This window comes from Lissotriton helveticus, chromosome 11 (assembly GCF_964261635.1).
Source record: "Lissotriton helveticus chromosome 11, aLisHel1.1, whole genome shotgun sequence".
In the NCBI taxonomy this organism is placed as follows: Eukaryota; Metazoa; Chordata; class Amphibia; order Caudata; family Salamandridae; genus Lissotriton; species Lissotriton helveticus.
The window spans coordinates 489915453-489935436 of NC_136072.1; the positions used below are offsets into that span (position 1 = coordinate 489915453).

Sequence of the window (19984 nt, forward strand, 5' to 3'; positions counted from 1 at the left end):
ATATGGAGAGGGTGTGTCGAGAGAGCAGAGTGTGAACATCTTCAAGTGGGCGTGTTACAGTTTCAGAGACTCTGTCCAGTAAGCACTGTCCACCAAGGAGATATTTTCTCTTGTGAGCAAGCATACTTATCATTCGTTTGCCCAAAAAACTATTCATTTGCCCAAATGGGATGCATGTATTTTGCTTTTCACAAATAAACATGGAGGATAAGAAAACCCGTGCATTCACAGCAACTCTAAAATCTAGTCTGTGGATGATTTCCATTATTATTATTATTATTAAATGAGATTTGTAAAGCGCACTGACACCATGGGTTTCCTGGCGCTATAGGACAGAAGTGATACACAGGCTGGAGGTTATGCAGGGTTAGCAGGGTGGCAGGGTGGGGGGAAGAGGAAAGTTTTGAGCAGTTTCCTAAAATGGAGAAGGGAGCTGCTTGATTTGATAGTAAGAGGGAGGGAATTCCAAAGCTTCGGGGCCAAAAGGGCAAACCTTCGACCACCGAATTTGTTGGTCTTGGTTTTGGGTATGACCAACGACTGAAGATGGGCAGAGCGTAGATTGCGATTTGGGCGATAGGGGGTAATAAGAGAGGTAAGGAAGGTGGGGCTGGTGCAGTGGAGAGCTTTGAACGTGAGGAAGCCCAGCTTGAAGGCCACCCTCTGTTCAATAGGCAACCAGTGCAATTTGTGCATCATGGGTTTGGCCGATTGCCATCTTGGGGATTTAAAGATGATGCGGGCTGCCTGGTTTTGGATTACCTGAAGGCGGTGGAGAAGTGTTTTTGGAAGTCCGTGATAGATGCCGTTGGAAAAGTCCAAGCGGGAGAGCACAAGGGATATGACTACTTGGATCAGCGCAGGTGGGGGAAGCAGGTGGCTAACCTTCCGAATCTTTCTGAGTTGGAAGGGGCAGGATGAGATCACGGAGCCGACATGGGGTCGGAGGGAAAGTTCGGCGTCGATGGTCACGCCGAGGCTCTTTACAGAGATCGAGGGGGTCGGAGGAAGACCCAGTTCAGTGGGCCAGAACTGGGTTCCCCAAAAAGAGGGGCTGGAGCCCGGGAGAATAAGCTCGGTTTTTCCGGGGTTCAACTTCAATTGATTGAAGTTCATCCAGTCTTGGATGTGAAGCATAACGGCGTGGAAGTTGTCTATCGCGTTAGGGGAGTTAAGTGGGAAGATGATCTGCAGATCATCGGCGTAGTTATAAACTGTGATGTCCCAGTTGCTGAGTGAGTGGAGTAGAGGCCGAAGGTAAAGATTGAACAATAGGGGTGACAAAGAGGAGCCCTGGGGAACTCCACAAGAAGTGGGGGTCTTGGGTGCTGTGTAGGGGCCCAGCCGGACGGCTTGAGTTCTACCAGACAGGAAAGATTGAATCCAGCTGAGGGCGGGGTCCTGGATGCCGGCCTGCTCGACACGGTGAAGCAAGATGTTATGGTCAACCGTGTCGAACGCGGCCGACAGATCCAGGAGAACAAGGGCCTGGGGGGTCCCCGAATCGGCGTTTCTCCTCAGTGTGTCCAGGACAGCTAGGATCACAGCTTCGGTAGAAAAGGAGGGTCTGAAGCCGGCCTGATTGGGCTCCAGGTAGCAGGAGGTCTCAATAAAGTTGGAGAGGCAGCTGGTGACGTGTGCTTCAAGTAGTTTAGAGAGATACGGCAGAAGCGAAATGGGGCGGTAGTTGGACAATTCCGCAGAGTCCGCGCCAGGTTTCTTAAGTAGCGGGACTAAGATGGGCTCTTTGAAAGAGCTAGGGACGGTGCCTGTGCTGAGCGAACCGTTCAGAAGAGGTAAGATGCATTCGGGTAGGGAATGACAGACGCTGCGTAAGACTGAGGGTGGGCAGCCATCATTCGGGGAGCCAGATTTTATCCGGGACGCAAGCTGTGCTAGGGAGGCAGGATTGATGGGGGGGAATTCGGAGAAAAAGAAGGAGTTGTTGGGGGGAGTGTCAAAAGAGGTGGTCTGTGTGGCGGTAGGAATCGACGCTTTGACTTTGTTAATTTTTTCGGTGAAAAAAAAGTTGAGAGCGTCACAGGTTTCTTGGGTGGGGGTTTGGTCGGGAAGAGTTCTGTCGTCAGATGTAAGTTTGTTCATGATTTTAAAGATTTCTTTCGATTTATTGTCTGAGGATTAAATTCGGTCAGAGAAGTGGGTTTATTTAGCTGATGCAATTGCGGCTTTGTAGTCTTTGCGGGCTAAGGTGTATTTCAATCTATCTGGTTCGAAGTAACTGCGTCTCCATGTCCTTTCTAGCTGACGGACCTTTAGTTTGAGTTTTTTGAGGTCATCCGAGAACCATCTGTGAGAGTTGTGGTGTCTGGTCGGGGGGAATTTAATTAAGGGGGCAAATTGGTCGCAGGCTGACTGCAGCCAAGTGCCGATGTTACTTTCTAATTTATCGATATTGATTTGCGAGTCGAAAATAGGCCGGGTGTCTGAGAGGTTCGCGAGAAAGCCTTCGGAATCATAGGAGCTGCATTTGCGAGATAGGCCGCCGGCCATCAGTGGGGTGGAGGTTTTACCATGGATCGTGAGGGTAGTATCTATTAGGTGGTGGTCAGACCAGGAGCAAGGTGAGACGGATGGGGGAGAGAGAGTTAGGTTTTGGGTCCATATTTGGTCCAGGATATGGCCCTTAATATGGGTAGGGGAAGTTATGTTATGTTAAAACCGCTCTTCTATAGCGCACGGCTACTCCGAGGAGTGTCCCGGCGCTTTGGCGAAGAGAAAAAGAGACGAACACACAACATAGCAATGCATAGGGCCCGTGCAGCAATTACAGAGAGAAGAGCCAAGTCTTCAACTCCTTTCTGAAAGCTAACAGATTGCTAGCCGTTCTCAAAGATAAGGGAAGATCGTTCCAGCAACGCGGTGCTAAATACCGGAAAGAACGACCTCCGATGCATGTGCGCCTAATGAAAGGAACCACGGCCTTGGCCTCGTGAGTAGACCTAAGAGTTCTTCTAGGAACGTAGAAGGCAATCCGCTTTCCAAGATAGCTTGGGCCGATCCGGTGCAGCGCCTTGAAAGCCATCGTCAAGATCTTAAAGGTGACTCTCTTGGCAACCGGAAGCCAATGGAGTTGTGCAAGGAGCTCAGAAGCTCGTGCCCTTCTTGGTAATCCAAAGATTACTATGGCCGCCGAATTTTGTACGACCTGCAAGCGCGCCATCAAATATTTCAGAAGATCCGAATAGAGCGTGTTCGCATAATCAAGTCGAGAGCCTATCAAGGCCTGTACAATAATTTTTTTTATGCTGGAGAGATAAAAAAGGAAGGAACTTCCGCAGCATTTTTAAGATGCCAAAACACTTCCCCGTTAGCCCGATGATCTGGGGTCTAAGGGAAAGATCGACATCACACAGGACGCCCAGATTTTTCGCCTTTAGTGTTGCCGTGTCAGGTGGAGACATGTCGCAGGGCCACCATGACTTCCAGCCCGGATCCGGCTGGCAGCCGAAGAAGAGCAGCTCAGACTTGTCTGAGTTACACTTCAGACTATGCCTTTGAAACCAGTTGTGATTTGTTGAGTCGGGTTGAGGCTGGTGTGAGCCTCGAAGACTTCCAACGCTTGGGGCCCGGCGTTGAGGTCATTGAACCAAAAATTGAGGTCGCCGAAAAGGGCGAATCTGGGGTTGGAAATAAGAAGGTTGATCAGCTGATCAGACAAAGTGGCCGCGAAGGAAGGCATTGTTTGTGGGGGACGATAGAGGAGAAGGAGTGCCAAAGCCCCGCTATCTGTTTTTAGGCTGAAGATGAGATTATCTACTCCCAGAAGGGAGATAGACGGAGCAGAGATGAGGTTGAGGCGTTTGCAGATTATGGCCGCTACCCCACCCCCAGAGCGGTTTCCTGGCCGATCGGCGCGGAGGATGTAATAGTCTGGGGGGAGGGCCGCCAGAATGTCGGGGAGAGAGTCTGCGTTCAACCATGTTTCGGTGAGCTGAAGAACGTCTGGTTTCTCGGTGGATAGTAGGATGTAAATGTCAGCGTGGTGTTTGACCATGGAGCGGGTGTTTAGATAGAGAACCCTGATGGTAGTGTTGCTCTTGGTAAATTGAGGGGGAGACGTGACCGGACTGGAGGGGCGCCGAACGGACGAAGTAATGCCAGTCATAGAGATGCGTCTAATGGTGGAGGGGGAAGGCGCAAGGTCGGGGAGTTGTAGATCTCTAAGGGAGTCAGCCGAATATGAGATAGAGTGCCCATCCCGGCTGGTCCCTGGGCCAGGTCTGGCGCGGACGGGCGCAGACGGGCTTACCTTTGGCGCGCCTTCGGCGCGCTGACGGCGCGCCCGCTGCGCTCGCCCGCTGCGCGTCCGGGGATGCACATTGAAGTAGAGTGTGGTGGGCGTGGCCTCGCTAGAGTGGGCATGGCCAAGGTCGTGGCGCGAAATGGCGTCTGTGGTGAGCTCAACCCTCAGCAGCGCTAGGATCCGCTGCGCGGGGAAATGTAGCAAAATACAATTCAGAGTGCCCAGAAGTAAGTGAAATTACAAGTAAAATAATACACAAAAGACAGTGGTATTTTTAAAATCAAGTTTCGAGCGTTTCCTCCCGGCTGTGCCTCAGGAGTGATCAGCGTCCTATGGCGTGCTAGCTGTCAGCGCGACTTAAATAGGCAGGTCGGAGTGGGCGTGGCCTCGCTAGAGTGGGCGTGGCCAAGGTCGTGGCGCGAAATGGCGTCTGTGGTGAGCTCAACCCGCAGCAGCGCTAGGATCCGCTGCGCGTGGAAATGTAGCAGAATACAATTCAGAGTGCCCAGAAGTAAGTGAAGTTACAAGTAAAATAATACACAAAAGACAGTGGTATTTTTAAAATCAAGTTTCGAGCGTTTCCATACCAAGTGTTGCTTTGTGCACATTTTCGTATTTCACTGAATGACAGATTGTTCTTTCAGTAGATATTTTGGAAGTATAACTCAGCACAGGCATTATTTAAAAGTGTTTTTGTAAGATCGCGCTCGCACACCCTTTATTGGTGATTGGGTGGGCGGCAGCGCTGGCTCGTCTGCGGTTGACTGAGTTTTGCCAAACTTCGCACTCCGATTGGAGCACAGAGTGGCAAAACTCAGCAAACTCCGATGGTGAAGGGGAGTTCACCGCCCACCCCTGGTACATATACTTCACCCCTATGAGAGGAGCATCCCTCCTCCGAGCGCCGGTGAGTGTTGCAGCCATGGTTTAGAGTGATAAAGCATCTCTGTTCCTCCCCTGAAAACAGTGTACATATTTGCTAATTTATTGCAATGATAAAAACTGATTTGGCAAACAAGTAAAACTTTCATAATACTAAAGACATTAAAGGGGTTCACACATGTCTCCTACTCTTGATTGCTAAAAAAAAATAGGACAGGTGCTGACAGCATGCCCACAGTTATCCAAGAGCAGTGTGCGAAGATATAAATACCAACTGCATATAAGCCATTTACCTTTAACTAGCTTATCATCACACACTCTTAAAAGCAGTAATTGTTTTTGCAGACTGGAGCTTTGGTTGCCAAGGTGATTTCTGTATTGCTGTTCTTGTTAGGGGTTGGATCTATCATAAATTAGAATGCCGAATCCCCTATTCCTCAAATAACCTCACAGATTTGGCGACTACGCCTCTCACCCCTGACCATCAGCATTAGTTACAAGGTAACACACTGGTTCATTGACGGTGTTAGAACTGGGGGTCTCTAGTTGGCAGAGGTCCAAATAGAGACCCTTGCTTCTAGTCAGGGGAAGGAGGAAACACTCTTAGATAACCTCTGCTCACCCTCTGGGTAGCTTGGTACGAGCAGTCAAGGCTTATCAAAGGCAATGTGTAAAGTATTTGCACCAACACTCACAGTAACACAGTGAAAACACCACAAACTGACTCCACAACAGTTTAGAAAAATAAAGGTGTTTAATCTAAGCTACACAAGACTAAAACGACAAAAATCCAACATACACAGTTCAAGATTATGGTTGCGAAAGAGTTCTTAACGTTGCAATAAAATAATCCACAGTTGCGTGAAGAGTTCACAGTTATGTCATGTTTAGCCAATAGTACCTTTAAATGCGACAATGCTCCAAAACAGAAGCTGGTGCGGTGGAAAACAAGCGATGCGTCACTCCTGAGACCTTGGGGAGGCGATGCGACAACCCCGCTCGATGTAGCGGGCCTGTTGCGGTGACTCCGGTCTGTACGGGGAGGGATGCGATACCTTGTATGGATTCCGGTGCGGAGGTTCCGTAGTGAAGAAGCTCACAAAGGCACAATGCGATGATCTTTGGAGCTGCGACGATCTCCGGGGCGACGATGCGCAGTCCAGTGGCGATCTTCTTCTCGCAGCTCCTTGATGCGATGGCTCTGCGACGATGCTCGCAGCGATGTGATGCGGTCCGCAAGCAAGCGGTGCGACAATCTCACCCAGTGACGGCATGCTCTGCGACGACACTCGCAGCTATGGTAATCTTCCCGCACCGGACTGATGCGCCCCGCAAACGAAGGAGGCGATTACTCTGGCAGCGGCAAACAGGCACTGCGATGATCTCGGCCTTCGTAGGGGTGGGTACACTGACGGGGATGCGCTCCGCAAGCGAGCGATGTGACAAAACTTGCAGAAAGTCTTTAAAATCTTGATTTCAAGCTTCCCAACACAGGTACAACTTCCAGAGGCACCACAACTGGCCCAAGCACTCTAGGAAGGACAGAACTCTATCCACAGAGTTCAGGGAAGCTGGGGGTGAAGTCCTTTTGTTCCTGGGACTTCTTAACAGGGAGCCAGCTCTTCGCAGGCCCTAGGAGATTCCTTCAAGCAAGGGGACACAGCACAAAGCAAAGTCCTTCCCCTCTCCTTGGCAGCAAAGCAACAGCAGGTCAGTCCAGCAGAGCAACAGCAGGACAGTCTTCCTTCTTCAGTTTCAGCTTTCTCCTTGGCAGAGGTTCCTTCTTGATTCCAGGATGATCTAATTTTCTGTAGTCAGGGGTCCTGTACTTATACCCCTAAAAGTCTTTGATCCCTTTGTGCAGGATGGCTCTGGGCCCCGTCTGAACCAGTTCTGGGTATTCCTTGAGCACTTTGTTTTCCTGACCTCTCCTTTCCTTTTAGGGAGAGGGGCAGGGTTGTCAGCCGCCCAGCAGGAGGTGGAGCCAGCATTGTGGAAGGCAGGCACAGCCCTATTCAGGCCCAGGTGCTATCCCCTCCCACCACTCAAGATGCAGATGCAGTCATTCAGCCTAGGGCTGACTCAGCCAGCATCCTGCGGGCTCCCAGCCTCGGTCACTCTCAAACCAGACAGTCAATTCACAAACAGGCCAAGGCACACAGAAGGGTCAGACAAGAGAACAGCAACTTTCTAAAAGTGCTGTTCTCAAACACAGGATTTAAAAACAACCTTTCCTAAAAGATGTGTTATTATATTCTGAGTACAGGGATACCAGACTTTTATGTCCTATCTTGCTCCTATGGGAAGATATGCTGGTAGCCACTGTAGCCAGCATTCCCCATGATAGCCTATGGGGCAAGATAGCCTTACAATAGTGAAAAATGAAAATGGCTGCAATTCACTACCAGAGCATGTCACCTGCACTAGTACATGCTCTACCTTTCCCATACAATGCACCCTGCCCAAGTTGGTACCTTGGGCCTTCCATAGGGGTGACCAATGTGTATAGAAAGGGAAGGGTTAGGCCTGGTCAGTGGGGACACTGACCAAGAGGACATGGCAGTTCACAGACTGCACACAGGCACTGCGGTGGCAGGTCTGAGACACCATTTTAGGGCTACTCATGTGGGCGACACAATCAGTGCTGCAGGCCCACTAGTAACATTTGTTATCACGAGCCCTGGCACACTCAGTGCACTTCTTGGTGACACAAATATGCCAATCATGGATAACCAATCAGAATATCAATTTACACAGGGAGCACTTACACGTTGACACTGAACAGCAGTGGCAAAGTGCCCAAAGCATCTAAACCAGCAAAAACGAAATCCAGCACAGCATCAAAAATACAGGAGATAGAGGCAAAAAGATAGGGGGAAACAACGCCAAGGATGCCGTGTCTAACAGACGGTATTGTGTGCACTTTTTTTTTTTTTTAATTTGCAATATGTTCAGTGAGACTTCGAAGCAGAGACTCTGGCCTCACTAAAGGCATAATATAATAGCGTGGTATGGTTTATTGTGAAAATAAACGTTCACTTGATTTTAGTAGCTGATGTCGAACAAATGGCCCCTCTGAGAGCGATCATTCTGTTTAGACTGTAATTTGCAATATAGCAAAAAATAACAAATGATGGATGAAATGCAGAACAAGGCAAATATTCACCCCCAGTCATGAAGATCTGGGTTTATCCCATCGTTCTTTTTATCACCACGCCACCCCAGTTTGGACCCAGCCATATGCAAATCAGTTTTGACCCTGTTTCTCATGGGAACAGTCCAGCCTGAACTGCCAAACCAGGTCCTCCCTGGACCGGAAACAAGCCTCCTGGGACCAGTTTTGGGGCATATATTCTTTAACAACCTCTGATTTATTGGTTCTAATCCACCATTTTAGGTTGCCTCGTTTAATCCTTGACTTTGAAAATATCATTACTTTCGTTTTGCGATATTTATTACTAAATAATTAACCTGACGATATGATGTAAAAGCGTTGAGCTGCTTCTGAAGGCGTAATGGTGTATGATCTAATAAGATAGTATTGTCCGCATAAAATATTGCCTGGATCTGTTCCACTCCTAATCTAGGGGGAAATGTATGTATGGAACTCAAGTTCACCAGGATATCTGAGATATATAAGGAAAAAAGCAATGGGGCTAAATACAACCTTGCTGTAACCCATTTGGGGTGTAGATTGTCCGTTGTTAAGGCTCCATTGCTTCCCAGTTCAACTTGGGCCCATGAACCCTTGTGTAATTGTATAATCGGCTTCAGTAAGCCCGGTGGTATATTCAAATAATACATTTTCTGCAAAGTTTACCTCGGTTGATCGTAACAAAAGTGGATGATAGGTCCATCTACGCTACATATATTGCTCCATTTTGTATTGTACCATAATCACCTTCTAACAGTTTTAATGCAAAATAGCCATTAATAATTGAAAGGTTCCTTCTGAACCCCAGTTGGACTTCTGGGAGGATATATTCTTTCTCGGCCCATGTTACTAAAACCTGCAGCAGATGTTTTGCATAGATTTTACTGGGTATATTCAGGAGGGTTATGAAATGAATTCGTACTTGTATAGCGTACTTATACCCTGAGGTGTCTTGGCGCTGTTCGCATACCTCTGTGGAACCCTTCCTGGCTTTTCCCTGTGAAATGCCCACTCCTGGGCACCCCCAAGGTGAAGCCAGGCATCCCAGCACTGTTGGGGCTGTTGTGGAGATTAAGCAAGCTATTGCCCAGAGTTGCAGAGTGGGACCCATGATTAGAATATGCACCGAGGCGAGAATTATCAGGTCCGAGGAAATTGAGCCCAAGACCCGCCGAGGCGGGAAGTGAACCCTGGTCCCGGGCCAGACCTCTGCATCAGGGTCTGCCGCTCTAACCATTGAGACACACTTCTCCACAATAATTAATTCCATTCAATATTTAGCAGGCATTTTCCTGGACCCTTTTTTTAAATATTGGTAAACAAATACTCGCCTCCCAGGAATCTGAGATTCTATTTGAGTGAGCTATATTAATGAACAGTGGTATCAATACTTGTGCCCAAGAGTCATGATTCATTTTCTATATGTCTGCTGACAATCCATCCGGTCCCTGGGCCTGCAAACTCTTTAACTTCTTTATTATAAATGTCCCATCTTTACTGACGGGATTAGCTTCTCCTCCACTATTCTTAACTTCCTGACATTCAGGCAACTATTTGTTGCATTCTGCAACACCTTTGTATTAATGCCTATAGAGGTCTGTAATAAGGTTTTTTTCATAGCTCCTATCTTTTTTCCCAATGCTTTACAAAATGTTGTAGCCTTACCACTTTAGTGAGCTGTGACACATCTGTCCATATGGACTCCTTCTCTTCTCAATTTATTTTTGATTTTCCGCTGTAGGTACATTGTAGCCTGCATATCATTTTCACTATTTTTTAAATATCAACCACTTTTTTACATAGTGAAACGTGAGTAAGGTGGGGATTTGTGCAACCCGTCCTGAAGAAGGAGTTGATCTCCGAAACATGTCGATGCACACAAGTGGTGATGTACATAATACTACATAGACATGTCGTACTTCACTTTTTTAACAATACCAGCCCGGGGGCCTATTAAAGATTTTTTAGTCCACCCCACGAGCCAGGCATTTTTTAACTTATCACTCACCCATAACCCCACCACTCACTCACATCAAACCCTCACACACACCACGCATAGTCATTGAAAAAAGTGCTCCCGCGTAGTCGTAGGGCGTAGCACGACACCAAGGGTCCTTTTGGTGTGTGAGGGGTATTTTAAAGTACACTATCTAATCTTAAACCTTTCATTATTCACCACTTGGTTTCCGGCCTCAAGATTAATGAGATGGGGCAATTTTAACATATTAGTATCTCTGATGTGATCAATGTCATTGACGAGTCTCGCCAGCAACAGGGCTATAGATTCTAGAGTGTTACTCAAAGACTACAGCCATTTGGTGCTAATTGGTATCTCACCCTCTTGTAGGCCTTGTGTACTGTTATCTTGTGGGAACTCCTCAGCCACCTCTTCCGTCTCATTCTCACTCACATTTATAAGTTTCTCCCTCAGTGGCGGATTTAAGCCTTCCACTTTCATTTTTGTAGGGCATGAGGATCTTTCCCATTGTTGAATGTTCTCTGAAAGCATAGAGCAAAGTGGCATCTCATAATGGCCCGCTAAATCCTCATTTAATCCCTCATTCAGGCCTGTTAAAGTCAACATATTGATTACCACATTATATTCATCATAGTCCTTATAGCCCACCTCATCATCTATAGAGAACACCTTACAGGCATCCTGGGACATTGCATCTATCCCCTGGTCTGACCCCTGTTCTAACCTTATTTCTATATTTTTGGCAACCTGCGTGAATAAATCCTTTATTGCCCAACATGTGATGCTAAGCTTGTCACAGTGTACTTATGCACACACTTCTACCTGCACTCCCACCCTTGGTCCCTTTGTAATACCTGGACTAACCTGTTTCACCTGGCTGGGCTGCTTTAAAACAGACACTCCTGACTGGTCTCTAATTTGTCTTTGTAGAGGGGCCGTTTCATTTTCCATCTCACCATTATTCACTATATTTGTTCAATATTTCATAATTGTGTTCTTTGTCAATCTTAAGCGGTCAGGCTTAAGAACCAATTCTTTCTTCTTTACTATTTTAGAGCACAATATTTGTACTAGACTCTGAGAGAATCCGGTCTCCCCTGCATTTTCCATTACTTTGCCCAATTTTCTAATGTCAACCATCGAACACCTTACTGGCAACCTAGTTCAGGATTTAGGTCACACTAAATAAAATATTATATCTTTTTAAAAAACACAAACAGAAAAAACACAATCAAACCATGCATCCAATAACTCATGTCCAGTTGTGTCAAGCAAGAAGCAAAAGGTCTAGGGGGACATTCAGGAACTCAAGGATAGTTAGGTTAAGCATGTGTTCATGAGTCGTCAATGGCCTGTCAACAAGCTGGAATAGATTATCAATTAGTTTGTCCAATAACAGTCACTTTGGTAACCCTGCCAATCCTGGTAAAATTGCAAGTCACGAATGAACAGAAGGGGGATCGCTACTCACACTCACAGTTGCACTTCTGCTCCTGCTGGAAAGCTTGGGTGCTGCAAAACCTCAACTCTGTATTTCGGTTTCCTCTAGGTAGGTTCTAGTGATGGGACGGCCAATCCAGGAACAGGTAAGTACAGATACAGGTCACCGACGTGTGGTATATAAATAAATAATACCGGATCTATTTTTGAATGAATGAATAAATAACAGATAGCTCAATAAAATAAGAGTCAAGATTCGAGGTAGTGGGAGTTTTGCAGGTTTATTACAGCATAAAGGACAGGGACAGGACAACCTGCATAGGAACAGAATGGCAAGGACTAGCATGGCCCGGCAGCTGCCGGGGACCGGATCTGGAATGGCTAGCTCTAACATTTAATAACATTACATGAGCATATATACATAACGCAAACACATAGCATTACATTGCAATGGGCGTAGCAGTGGGTGGAGCAGTAGGTGTGACGTGTAGCAGTCGCGAAAGATAACGGTACAAAGGAGGTGTAACAGGGCGTATACATAGACATGTGATGCAAACGTAATAGAATATGTCATGAAATGGGCGGAAACATTGGAGGGGGCTACCTAAGGAGCCGGGACCTCTAACCTAATGGTGCGCGCAAACTGACAATGACGTGTTACTAGGAGAAGCTGGGGGCTATGAACTCTGTGCTAGGAGCAGAGACTAAAGTCTGGAGGGTCGGAGCGACATGTACCTAGACCCTATCTGGTATCTAATGTTTAGGGAACATGTTGATATAAACTAGAAGTCATGAGGGGAGAAGCTAACTGACTCTAAGGCTAGAGCATGCATTTATTCTACATGTAGTACGTGATGAAGAATATTAAATGACCATTAAATCCAGTATTTCTCTTACATGGAGCCGAATAGGCTAGACAATGACGGAAACTATTGATGCAGTTCAGTAGCTTAGGAATGCAGAGAAGGAGGACTAAACTGATAGCTGGAATCATAACATAGTCTTGGCAGACTCGGAGGCAGAGCCAAGCTGCACCGGGCACTGCGAGGCAGGAAGTAAGTGAAGGGTCGAGGATACAGGTGGGGGCTGTATCGCTCCTCAGCGAGGCTTCAGGAGACAGGGGCTGAATCTGATGTCCGGGCCCTGTTGAGGCCTAGAAACGGGGACTTTATAATGAAATAACGTGCACACTAAGAAACGTGGCAACATAACTTTACATAGGCCTGACACTCATATTACTCATGAGGACTAGGAAATGGCATATCAGAGGTGGACACAACTATAATTGCGTCTTGAATCGGACATGGGGAATAACATATGCATATTGGTCATGCACACATAACATATGATGGATGACTCGTAGGGACACAGAACATGACAAAATTTACTTTTCCACATTCCCTCCTTGTCACTACGTTTCCATCAGGAAACATCAATATTCATGATACCATCTATCATTTCATACAGTATCATTTGTTCATCTCGAATTGTCTTGGAACGAGATTTAGAACGGGGCTTGAGACTAGGAATACAAGAGGTAGCACACTTGCCGCAAATCGCAGGGCCACATTGTATACAGAGGCAGCAGCTGAATATGATCGCTACTGCAATACCTAGAAAAGACAGGACTTTCCATCCCCAGGCAGAAATTATATTCCAGAACCAACCGGACCATGTCCAGGTGCCTGGATCTTGGTGTAACAGATGGGCAATTTTATGAAGTCTGGTTATAGCTGAATAAACAGACGGCGCGTTATTTGGAATGAAAATGCAGCAACTGGATCCGAGGACTCTACAGGCCCCGCCCCTATCGGCCAGTATGACGTCAAGGACGAGACGATTCTGGAGCACAACAATTCTCATAAAGGATTGCTCTTCGGTTAAGTTACCTAGAGCGGAGGCAGTCTCATCTACTACAGCTTCAAGGGTTCTTGTTAACCTACGAATTAGCTTACTATTTACAACTGTGCCTAAATAAGGGAAAACACCTTTATCAATGTCAATGAATTGCTCTGCAGCAGTCTCAGTATAATCGACAATCGGGAGGTTTCTCTTGTGTCTAGTGTGTACTAGGTAGGAATTCCTATGGTAGTCAGGTGGTGCTAGAAAAACAGGTGGCAGTAGGAAGGCAATGTAACAGGTTCCCTCCCAATCGAGGGGCAGACGAACATATGCAGTTTGACCACAAACGAAATAAGAATGACGTGAAGCTTTAAAAATAGATTTCCCACTGTCACTATACTTGATAATAGTAGTACAATCACTATGTCCTACGTGTACAGAACCATAACTACGAACACATAATTCGCCTTTGACTGGTAATACTGAAATAGCAGGTGAATCCATAGAATCTGGAGTAGTATCAGACTGAACATTCAGGACCATGAAATTCGACGAATAATTACCTAAATTGTACACTTCATTTTCTAGGTCTAAACCTGTTCTGTGGGGAAGACCTTTCTTGTCTGGGAAACATGTGCTGTTAAGAAAGGACATATCTGTCGAGGATGACGTTAATGTGGACCATGCTCCACACGAACCATTATGGGAAAAAGGATAAGGAAAGAGTGGCAGAACTCCCTTCGGTGTCTGGAAAGGGGGGAGTCGACCACACACCCAACAATTAGTGGCATTGCTGGTCTGGTGTGAATAATGTAACATGCGGATAAATGTATTGTTACGCATCGCGAGGCGGTATGAATATTCATGAGGAGGCAGATCACTAAACGTGTGCTCTACTGTAACATTAGAATGCTTATTTACATGAGGAACTGGAAAACACAGGTAAAATGCGTAACTGGTGCAGGAAATCAAAAGGCTGAGAAATAATATGAAACTTAGAAAAATGATACATCGAATTGAGTTTTGACTAACTCTCTCACTATGGGGGTCTATTTTATACATGTCAGAAACAGTCTAACCGTTTCACCTAGGGGAGGACTTATACAATCAAACTGACTGACTTATTTTACTAGACCGGAGTTTTTGCTTATACTCCTGCTGCGGAGTTTTCTCTACCAAGGGAGGGGTTGTATCAATGTCATTTGCGGGACAGTCCTTAGGAACAATGTTTTGACAAGTCTTGATATCCTGGGAAATGTTCTTAGAGACCGGTTTTAATCCGTAGAATTTCTTGACGTGCGAAAGATGCACCCAGCCGCGGCGTCCTTCCAATTTCACGGCTGTACGGGTGGTGAGGAGGACCTGACGGGGCTCCTTCCAACGTGGCTCCAGCGGACTTGATCTGTCGAAGTTCCGCACGAGTACCATCGAACCTGGAACGATTTCATGCGGTGCCACCTCGGTATTGTCTGGAAATGCGGCGGCAACCTGTGAACGACATGAGTTGAGGGCAGACATCAAGGAAGCTAGGTAATCTGTCAGCATATTACATGAAACATCAGTAATACTTCGGGGTCTAGGAGTACCCCACATGTTAGGGGGGCGGCCGAATACGACCTCATACGGGGACAGACCTGATCTGGAATGTGCGACCATGCGCATATAAAACAAAGCAACTGGCAGAGCTACTAGCCAGTCCACACCCTTGTCTTTACATATTTTAGCAATTCGGATTTTCAGAGTCTGATTATGTCTCTCAACGAGACCGGCTGCTTCAGGATGGCGTACACAATGAAACTTCCACTGGTACCCTAACAACAGGGAAACGTGCTTCATTAACTCTGAGGAGAATGGTTGGCCGTTATCAGAATATACGACTCTAGGGAGTCCATATCGAGGGAAAAACTCACGAACCAACTGCTTGGCAGTGGTCGCGGCTGTGTAATCTGGGACTGGATATGCTTCTGTCCATCTGGACAAAGCGCATACAACTACAAGGACATACTTGAAACCTCGACATCGCTCCATCTGAATATAATCCATCTGGAGGACCTCAAAAGGGTGGTCAGGGGGCTGGAATCCACCTTGTTCCACCGGGACACTTTTACCTGGATTAAACTGACAACATATCATACAGGTACGGACTTTCTGCTTGGCTGCAGCTCGTAAATGCTTGTTGAACCAAATGTTCTGGATACTGTCTAACATTGCTTTTTCTCCTAAGTGTGCTGGACTATGTGCGGTATTAATAATGACTTGAACCATAGAGTCGGGGAGAAACCATGTGGTTCTTCCCTTCGTCACCCATCCTTGATCTGTCTGGACCCCTCCTTGTTCGGACCATTTCTTCATTTCATCGGGAGTAGCATGTAACTGGATATCTATGACATCTTGTGTAGGGTCCTTAACTGTCATACATGTAGTCGGATCTGGAGTATGTGTCTGTGTCGGATTAACTTGAATGTCTAGAGTCTGTGCTGTAAGCTTGGCTGTGCGATCTGCTAGATCATTACCCTGGGAAATAATGTCAGTAACTTTCGTATGTGCTTTGCATTTCATAATAGCAATGGAGGTCGGTAAATGTATGGCATCTAACAGAGCTTGAATAAGGAGACCATGCTGAATCTTGGTCCCATGAGAAGTCATGAAACCTCTCTCCTGCCAGAGCACTCCGAAGTCGTGTACGACTCCAAATGCGTAGCGTGAATCTGTGTAAACATTAACTTTCAGGTTCTTGGCGTGTATGCAGGCTTGTGTCAGAGCAACTAGCTCTGCTGCTTGAGCGGACAGAGTGTCAATGCGGTGTGTCTCAATAACCTCAGTGTCAGTAGTCACTGCATATGCGGCAACTAAATCTCCTGTACTAGTCCTCATACATGAACCATCCACATAAAGTGTCAGGTCGGGATCTGGTAACGGAATGTCTGTCAGGTCTTGTCTTGGTTTTGTCGTAATGTTGACTACTTCCACACAGTCGTGTGTGGCAGAATTTGGATTAACTGATGGTAACAGTGTAGCAGGATTCAGGACGTTGCAGCGTCTGATTTCTATGTGTGGCTGAAACAGTGTCAATTCATAACCTGTTAGACGTGCAATTGTCAAGTGCTGTGTTTGTGTTCTATTTAAAAGAACTTCCACGGAGTGTGGAACTTGTACTGTCAGGGAGTGTCCTAAAACTATGGAATCACTTTGTCTGATAGCTAGTGCTGTGGCTGCAACTGACTTGAGGCACGCAGGCAAAGCCTGGGCGACCGGATCTAGTGTGCTAGAAAAGTAAGCACACGGCTTGTACTGTCCTGCTTGATCTTGTGTGAGAACAGATAATGCTGTACCTTCGCGTTCAGTGACGAAAAGTGTAAAAGGCTTACTGTAGTTCGGTGTAGCTAGGACTGGAGCTTGACATAAAGCTTTCTTTAACTTGTTGAAACTAAGTGTATGTTCAGATGTCCAAGGGAGGACAGTCATTGCGGCTGCCTCCTGTGTCGTTAACTGTATCAGTGGCTTGGCTAGAAATGCATACTGTGGAATCCATTGTCTACAATAAGAAGTAAGGCCAATAAAAGCACGTACCTCCTTCTGGGTTCTGGGCTGAGGAAGACTCGCTATCAACTGGATACGGTCTGGTGTCAACTGCCTGCCCCTCTTGGACAGTAAGTGTCCTAAGTAGACCACTTGCTGGACACAGAATTGAAGCTTCGAAGGGGACACCTTGTGCCCCATCTCGGCTAGGAAATACAGAACCGTCAGTGACGCTCGCTCGCAGTCACGTTCAGAACGGGCTGTGATCAATAGATCATCGACATACTGGAGCAGGGCAGTGTCAGTTGGCATATGAATGTTGTCAAGTTGTCTCTTTAGTGCTTGGCTGTAAATACTAGGGCTTTCTGTGAAACCTTGAGGAGCTCGTGTAAACATATAGCTCCTTCCATTTAAACAAAATCCGAAAAGAAACTGGCTGTCTGGATGAATCGGAACACTAAAAAATGCGTTCTTAAGATCGATTACAGTAAAGAACATGGCTTCGGCATCAATGGCTGTCAATAGGGAAGAGATATCTGGGACAACTGGGTACTGCGGAATAATACATTTATTAAGCTCTCGTAGGTCGATCACTAATCGATATACTGGGGGTGCATTTGGATCAGTACGTTTCATGACTGGAATGATCGGAGAGTTACATACATTGGAGTCAGTTTCTACAACTACTCCTTGAGCCATGAGCTCGTCTATAATTTTGGATAAGGCTGCTACAGCCTCAGGTGGCAATCTATACTGTCTGATTCGTGGTAACACTACACCTGGTTTGAGAGTCACACGATAGGGTGTGATTTGCATATAACCTACATCAGTTGGACCTTGCGCCCATAAATGCTGTGGAACATTAGACAGTCTTGAATCAAAATCTCGTAATACATAGTGACCCTTAAAGTTACGTAGGAACAATCGTATTCCCTCTGGGGAACAGCATATAACTGCACCTAACTCTTTCAGTGTTTTAATGCCTAATAGATTTTCTGGACATGACTTAGTAAGTAACAGATCAGTAGTACGGGACAATGGACCTACTTCTAAAGTAACTGGCTTTGAGATCTCATTTACGATAGGTTTTCCTGAAAATCCAAGGGAAACATTTCTTGAGCCTGAGAGCGGTGCCCCTGGAACTTCGGCGTGACTAATTGTGGTCCTACTTGCCCCTGTATCAATCAAAAACTTTCTGTCTTTCCCTAATACTTGACTGTGAACATAGGGACCTTCTTGATCTACAGGTATCTCGATGAGAGGCAAGCCTACCTCCCTCTCTAGGCTGTTTCATGAATACTGCTGGTACTCTGGATACTCAGACTGTGCATACTGGTACATCTGCGATGTAACGTGCTGTGTTGCAGCGATAGGCTGCGGTACTGTAACTGTCTGTTGTGCATTCTGTGGCTGAGGAGTCTGTGAAACTTGCTCTTGTCTAGGCGGACGTGGTCTTTCTTTAGTCTTACCAGTAGCTATGTTGTGCTTCAGAACTGTACACTCGTTTATGAAATGACCTGGCTGTTTACAATAATTGCAGTTCCCTTTAACGGGTGCTGCAGGATGACTGGCTTGATTTGGACCCCTCTTTTGACTGTCTTGAGGAACAGATTGTGCAACTAGTACTTTCATTTTCGTATCTTTCATACGTTTTCTTTCGTGTTCTTGTTCTTCTCTGATTCTATTCTGGTGATACTGGAGCATCTGGAGCATCTGAGACGGGGTATTAGCTTGCCAGGTACTTTCGACTTTCAGAACTCGGTTTTTAACTTGTGGACTTGAATTCTCGACTAATTTAGTAACAAACAGGTGAGGATATGACTCACTACTTGTCTTGAGGCCACTGTTAATACTGAAACATTTTTCAAACCTAGAATAAAAATCACTAATATCTTCATCTTGTTTCTGTTTACAGGCTGAGATTGCATCCCAGTCTTCCTTTTTCGTTGTTAATAATCTGGGTAAAACTTGAATCAATAATTCTGGTAATTCTTTACATTTATCTCCGAGACCAGTACCTGGTACACGTATCTTATCTTCTGCTTCTAGGACTGCCCAATCTATCTTTTTCTCTCCCACCTCCCATTCTTTCTCTTTGAGCTTTTCATACACCCCTGCGGGCAACAGAACCTTTAACATTTTAATTATATCCGGGTACGTGTATTCTCCCATACGGAGCATGTCTTTTAATTCTCTATGGTACCCTGCTGGATCTTTATCATGACAGGGAATTAATTTCTTCATCTCTAGAAGTTCCATCTTGGTGATTGGAGTGTATACAAACACTCGCTGCATTTCGCCACCCGCTCCTCTGACTGGGTGGACTTCTCGTAATGGATTCTGTCTATCTATGTAAAATGATTTACTTTCTGGGGGTGAGACATGGACAAAATGCGGGTTCAAAAATGTTCTATATTTGTGGCGCTGTTCTAGAATCACACTAATTAAATCGGTACCTAGACCTCTCCATCTGTACTGGAGTAACTCGTTCAGGATATCATGTAACGGGCCTGGATCAGAATGTTGACCCTCATACAGAGTAATGAGGTGCTGAATCATATACATACCCACCAGTCGCTGCTCGGCTGGGGGCATTTTCAGAAACATTTGTGCCACTATTTCGTCTGGAAAAGTGGTAGAATCAGTAATCCATCGGACTGCTGATCGGACTAGTTCTTGTTCATGCATGGTACTTAATTCACTGTAACCGATTCGTGATTTCAGAATGTGATCGGTAGCTTGGAATACTTGTTCTAGGGAACCTTGTTCTGGTGCTGAATGATGGAAAATGGACTTGTGTTCTAGGCGTAAATGGCGATCTGGAAATCTAGGTTTTCCTACATACGCTATTCTGGCGGTATTCTCATCCTCTTCCTCTTCAGGATCAGAGATACTTTCTTTCTCG

At 46.1% G+C, this 19984-nt stretch overlaps 1 long non-coding RNA gene across 2 annotated transcripts in view; it reads left to right on the forward strand.

The window, feature by feature from the left end:
- The first annotated feature begins 4679 nt into the window (after positions 1-4679).
- LOC144791598 (uncharacterized) overlaps positions 4680-19984 on the forward strand; it is a 130686-nt gene continuing 115381 nt past the window's right edge. For both annotated transcript variants that reach the window (XR_013602435.1, XR_013602434.1), the window contains exon 1: positions 4680-4775. This is a non-coding gene — a long non-coding RNA (uncharacterized LOC144791598). The remainder of the gene's footprint in view (positions 4776-19984) is intronic.